Source organism: Papaver somniferum, chromosome 7 (assembly GCF_003573695.1).
Source record: "Papaver somniferum cultivar HN1 chromosome 7, ASM357369v1, whole genome shotgun sequence".
NCBI classification, from domain to species: Eukaryota; Viridiplantae; Streptophyta; class Magnoliopsida; order Ranunculales; family Papaveraceae; genus Papaver; species Papaver somniferum.
The window spans coordinates 185,981,910-185,988,768 of record NC_039364.1 but is presented as its reverse complement, the minus strand read 5'-3'; the positions used below and the strand labels follow the sequence as shown (position 1 = coordinate 185,988,768).

Below are 6,859 nucleotides of genomic sequence, written 5' to 3'. Positions count from 1 at the left end.
CTTATCTCCTAACTCAATACTAGCAATAGATTAACTCAACAAATCAATTTATTTGGCCACCTAAACAATCTATCAATCAATCATAAATATTCATTATAGTATAAACAAACGATAATCATATGAAGAACTTCAAAATAGATTAATATAATAACTCAAATCTTGTTTACAACTTAGAATTCATCCTCAATCAATAGGTGTTTAGATATTCATGGATGTACAAACATCCATGATATACATATAAGAAAAGTTTAGAGATATCATTACGATTGAAGAACCGCTCCAAAACCCTAGCTTTTGCTCCGTGTGATGTTTCTTCTCTCCAAGACTTAAAATTTCGTAATTCCTTGATATGATCTCATTTTACATGAGCTAATACCTTTTTTTACATTGCTTGGCCTTCACGTATCTTAGTCGGTTAAGGAACCCGACCCTAAAAAATTAATAAATAAAGACCCTAAACATAGTGCGTGACTTTTTGGCCTTCATAGGTATGCATACCAGTTCGCATATTTAAATCTCAATTAAATCCAGGGAAAATAAGTATACATACCCGTTTGCATACTTAAAACCCATTTGCATACCTGTTTGCGTACTTGCTTGTCTTCGGTATTCGATAAAAAACTTGTTTTGGCCACAACTTCTTTGTCCGAACTCGGAATGACCTCATTATTTTTGCATTCTTTTCCTCTTTCAATTATATTCAATATGGTGATGAAAAATCCTTCATTTGACTGAGTTAATCTCGGTCTTTGGCCCGTCTCTTGATTTTGAGCGTTTTGCTTCTTTTCGTCGCACTTCTCTTGGACTTGGGCGCTTGGATACTTAGCATACTTCTCTTCTTAGCTCTTTTCAGCACTTTGTAGCTCCTTTTTTGGATGATTCACCTAATGGAGACAAATAACAGAAAACAAGAGTAATAATACGAAAACATGAAAGAATAATAGCTAAAACAAGTATGGAATTGGCACTAAAATTATATGAATCATGCACTTATCAGCTCGCCCCTGATTTGCATCTCTCCTAAAATTGTTATGCATTATGTATTCGGGTAAATCTAACTCTTTTAAAATCCTAAGTCATATAAGCTCCCACGTCGCACGGTGACCCTCACCCTCCACTCTCCAAATTGCGGAGTAATTCTCTCTTTTTACGTCATGTCATTCCTAAATTTTCTCACTAAATCCGGGAAAAATAAATAGGCAAATAAAAAAAATTCCGTGAGGAACGCAAAAAAAAAAAAAAAATAGACTAAAACCAACCCTAACTTCTTTTTCTTCCCTCTTTTCTTCCACCGGTGGAGCAAACCCTAACTCCTTTTTTTTATAATTTTGATTAGGGAAAGAAGGAGTTATGTGTACCTGTAAAATCTTCATCCAACTGTGTGCTCCAAAACTAGACTTCGATATGGTTTGTATGGAAGAACCTACCCATATTATGGTTTGTTTCTTTTTCTCTGATCTGTTTTGATTTTTGGTTTCTTTTTTTTAGTTATTTCAATTTTTTGGCGCATGAATTACTGAATAACAGAGATTATATTTTTCTTCGTGATCCTGCAAAACAATTAGAATTTGGTGATCACGAGCTAATGAATTACTGATGAGCATTGTATTCGGTGATCTGATATTTTTTGGTTGCGTGAAGAATTGTTACTAACTAACTACCTCTTAAGAAATCAAGGGAAGTTACTTTCAGAAAAAGATGAAGAAAAATCAAATGAGCAGAAACAACTTCCAGTGAAACTTATATTACTCTTTACTTCTGGATAATCCTGCTACTATATATATATTGAGTTACTTTTATTTTCTGATAGTTTTGTATAGTGTTTAGTGCATCAGTTCTTTCTTACAATGTTAACGTTGTCATCATTACGTAAAAGAACAACCTTGGAAGGATGACTATCAGGTATACACAAAGTTGCATTCAATCCTACTTTGTTTATTTCCCCTAAATTTTTTGTGTTTGTAGTTTATATGTGGTCCAATTAATGCTTTTGCTCATTGGTTTTATGCTTGAGATATGATTCTTTCATAGTTTATATTTGATTATCCATATGTTTGAGATATGATTTTTTAAGCAGGCCTACACAATATCCTACATTTGAAAAAATTACTTATTTGAATATGATTCTGGTGCAGAGCAATATCCCATTAGAGAGCTCGAAATCTTAAACAGCAAAGAAAGTGAATTTGGAAAAGACACCTCACCAAATTAAGGATGTCTATTTGAAGTTCAAGGAATAACAACTTTATAGGTATTTTGAATCTTTTTTACGTATTAGGGGATGCGTACAGTTTCATACTGGTTTTTTTTTCCCTTTCATATATGAGTTATTTTCATATACGTTTGCTAATGATTGTAAAATTTCATGAACTACGCTTTCCTACTATAGGCATAATTGCTGACAAGAGATTGAAGAAGCATGTGGACAATCTGCTCGCTCGAAAAAGTTAGGACTTTTATACTTGGAAACACTTGCGGGCAGGTATATTGATATGCTTTAAGAGAGTATCAACCAATGTGGTCAATATCGCCCGCCGGCTGATATGTCGGCGGTATTACCAGTATCGGTGGTAGAGCGAAACGGAATCAGCAATATCGCGATACGATATTTTGCCGATAATATCGGCCGGTACGGGTGAAAACGATACAACCGATTTTCACGATATTTAATATTTTCGGAATTTGCTGTGAATATCAGGGAAATTTCGGAATTTTAGGTGAAGGGAAGAGACCTAAGTCTCAGTATCAGCGAATATTCAGCCCAAATAACTCTTCTTCACAGCCGAAAAAAACTCTTCTTCTCAATTTCGATGGTGAGATTCAATTGATTTTTCTTTTGCTAACAAGAGGTAGGGGTTTTGATTATTAATCTCTTCTTTTGTTGTAATATTGTTTTGTTTGTATGATTTATTTGTATCTAATTGTTTTGTGATGAATTTATTTGTTAAGCCTCAATATCTTTGTCGTTAGATAACCTTCTTTTCTTGGTCTTGTCTGTTCCAGTTCTTGCATCTTCTAATCATCACCATAATATACAGCTCAATATTTTCCATTTTTAGTTGGTAATAGTAACTTGGGTTTAAACACAAATGTCTATTTTTGTATACTTGAAAAGAACATCCAATTCATCACCTCCCTGATATGTACTATATAATTCATCCCCTCCCTGCATCAGTAGTACTCATCTCTTATTCATGGTTGTTAAGTGTATGTCTAGTAACTACATAGATGATTTTTAATGAATTTATTTGTATCAGTATGTTAATAGTTCTTATTTAGTATGTATTTACATACATTATCAGCTTGTGCCTGAGATTTAATTTGTTTTATTTCTGTTGTAGGTTGTGATTATGGATTCTTCTAATGCATCAAATTCAAATACCACAAACTCTACATGTGGTTCATTGCCCTCTTCTATGACTACTCAAATTAAAGATCCGGCATGGGAATGGGGTGAACGCCAAGACCTCTTATATGGCTACATGAACTTGTTTTGCTTTTCTAAAATTGATGGCATTTTCATCTTAAATCGATGTGTGAAACAATAAAATTATATATATATATATATATATATATATATATATATTTAGAACCAATATTGCACCGATATATGAAACCGAGATCTTCCCGATACAATGTTGTACCAATGTACCGGTCCCCGACCGAGACAAACCGGTATCCGATATTAACTACATTGGTATCAACTTTTGATATTTTTTTTTTATTTTTTTCTTCTTTTGAATTTTGATTCTGTCTTCTATTTGGGATTTTAGGGAAGCCCCAAAAATAAGCTCTTACTGGTAGGTTAAACAGTTGTAGTTATTTTGGGTCTTAATCTCTAACTCTTAATCAATTAGCATTATTAAGCAAAGAGTGAAACCATATTTTGTTTATTTTATTTATTTTGTAGGTTAGGGTTAGTGTTCTATGATGGTTGCAAAGACGAAGAAGCAAAACAAGGTATATGAAGCTGCGGTCTTTTAATTTTAAAGCATTTTTTTTTTTGCTGAAGCAAAACAATTTTTTGTTTAATTGTGCATATAACATTGTGCCTACTTTGTTATAGAATAAATCCTTTTTTTTAATTGTGCATATAACACTCTGCCTAGTTTGTTATGAAATAAAGCCTCAACAGACTGTTGTTTAAATTTTGGTCGAATGTGTTTGCAGATGTGGATTTCCAAGGGTGAGTACAGTGAATTTGGTCCATTCATTGCCCTCCACAAGTGCTTTATATATTAGTTTTGATTGTGGTGACGCTATCTAAAAGGGTTTGTTTACTAAATCTTAATTTTTAATTGCAGACCCATCAAGTACCAATATCAGTGTATCACCAAGAAATTAGCCGACTAAGTAGCTAGGAGCTATGGTACTAACAATACATGCAGGTTCAGTCACAAGTTTGAGTTAGCTATCTACATTGTTTAGTTAGCTCATCAAGGAAACCTAATTGCGATTGCCAAAATCTGCAGCTAATATTGATTATTGAGAAAGTTTTTGATTTGATTTTTACTTTTAGAATGGTACTTGAACTTGATCAAATTCTCTGAAACTTCATTGATTCAGTCACTGTAGGGATACAATCAGTTTTTCATGTCGTATGATGTCTAGAATTACAGCATGGTTATGGAGTCCATGCAGCGTTGAGATTATTTCCGCAATGAATATCGTCTTTGCTAACTTTGCATACCGATTGTCGGGCCTCCCTAATTTGATGTACCTATAAATTTTGACAACAAGGTTATGCATGAGCTGGATCTGTTTTTTTTTTTTTTGAGAGAAACTGACAACAAATGGAGGATTAGTTGAGAGCTCAGTTCATTGTCAAATTTGAAATGTCTCAATGCAGAATAACTACATTGCCTCTCATCTTAAGGTATTATGTTTACTTTTAATTTTTGTTGGTTAAAATCCTGCCTCCTCTAAGTTTAGAATTTATTGAATGGTTGTGCTTTCAACAGGAGAGATGCTACTTTCTGAGCCTAAGAAGAAATAGAAGCTGGCACCAAGGTGAGATAGCCAGCATTTAGTCAACTATGTTCAATCGACCATGCATCTTTGCAGCTTCATCATAGCCTTGCTGTTACAACAGCTGCGACGTAACATAACTACATTTAGTTAGTACGTCTTTGTTTAATTTGTTTCCCTTGGGGCCTTTATGATTGCACAAATACATACTAACCCAATTTATTTATGATTTTCACGAGAAACTCCACACTGCCTTACCAAATCAGCCTTTTCCATGAACCTGGAAGACAAACTATTTCCATTGGATGTGAGTATACTGCTGTCAATAAACATTGATTGAAGCTCATGGCTCTACATTTATATAATTGTGAATATATCTCATATAGGTGTGACACCCTTCCAGTACTTAAAAGGTTATGGTGAATTCATGCGTTCTTCTTGATGCAGTGAGTTAATTGAGTATTTAACTGATTTTGTATAATTTTGTTTCTTTAACCATTCTTATATTTTTTAATCTAGCTCTACTGAATAATTTTACCTGCAACCAACTCCAATCATTATTTTTACGTTGCCATTTATATATGTTTATATTTCTTGGTGGAACCGTGGAAAGAGCTTTGTTTTAATAAACAAAATATGGTCATGGAAGTCTCTTAGATACCTAAAAGTGACGACCAAAAGCATTACAACCTCAAAAGAGGAGATGTTGGCTGGAAAATGAGACTTTTTAATGAAAAACATGGGTAATTTTAGTTTTTCCTTTCCACTTAACCTGACTTAATTTGGTTTTCTTTCTTGTCTTCCCGAGAGATACCTAAATAACTTTTTTTTTGTGCGCGTGAAACAAGATTACTTCCGCAGATAACTTGGGTGCGCAGTGAAGCACTACACGAGACAGTTTCTGTTGAAATTGAGGTTTCTTCCTTTGAAGTCAAGTCTGAGTAAGATTGTTGCCTTAAAGAACTTGGCTTCACAATGTATCACAACACGAGATACACCAGATGAAGAACATAGTGGTTTCTACTGAAATTTAGGTTTCATCCTTAAAAGACAAGGCTAAACAGCATGACACATGAAAGGTAAAAACCTTTGCTTACATTTATTCGTTTGTATGGTTTTTGCAAGATCTGGGCAGGTGAAACTTATGGAATTCAACATCAAATTCATTGAAAGATGATAAAGTTCACTTAAATGATCCGCAATCGTCGTTCATTATACCTGAAGGTTTAGCTATATATTCTAAAGATATTGCCTAATCCTATTTAGTAAGTTAACAACTACATGTGGCACTATATCTATAAAGAAAAATCATGTACTAATTGGGTTTGAACTACGGTCTAAAGTCTTGATCCATATGATGTTTTGGGCTGAAAATACTTGTTAGAGCACTGCTCGGTCGAACTCGCATGCGTTTCTATCTCAAGCATGTTTGTCAATGTTAGTGATCAAAATTATAAGTCTTGATTTCTAACCTATTTACAGATGTCTCGGACTAGGACATAGATTGTGTAGTTGAGCTTAGACTTCACGGCTTTCATCATTTGAAGACGAAGAACTACTAAGGGGAGCTTGTGAAACTTCATCGACAAAAGGTATGTGGAGACTGAAACTCATCTATCACTTGGAAAGTCTATTTCTACTCTATCATATCTCCTATATTGAGACATAAGTCGTATTACGATATAGTTTTTAATATACACATTTGAGATTTCGAGCTGAGTTTATCTCGCTTATATATTTCTCGAAATACGTGTTGTCAAGCTTTCGCTTCGACCAATTTGATCTTATATCATGAGAAAATTGTCGAGTAACATTTTACATGGTTTGTGTGATACAATCATTTGGTGTAGTCTTGGAATGTTTCGTTTATGATTATTTCAATATCTTGAAA

The 6,859-nt window shown here is 33.8% G+C and overlaps 1 long non-coding RNA gene across 7 annotated transcripts; it reads left to right on the top strand.

Moving 5' to 3' along the window:
- Positions 1–1,241: 1,241 nt before the first annotated feature.
- LOC113299176 lies at positions 1,242–6,509 on the top strand. 7 transcript variants are annotated; one of them, XR_003334734.1, is made up of 12 exons: positions 1,242–1,902; positions 2,136–2,251; positions 2,390–2,482; positions 2,699–2,813; positions 3,342–3,453; positions 3,911–3,960; positions 4,171–4,186; positions 4,305–4,876; positions 4,962–5,275; positions 5,355–5,414; positions 5,618–6,047; positions 6,451–6,509. It is a non-coding gene; the product is annotated as an uncharacterized LOC113299176 (long non-coding RNA). The 7 variants fall into 7 exon arrangements; XR_003334732.1 differs by having other exon boundaries at positions 5,582–6,047; XR_003334729.1 differs by having other exon boundaries at positions 5,355–6,047.
- The last annotated feature ends 350 nt before the right edge of the window (positions 6,510–6,859 follow it).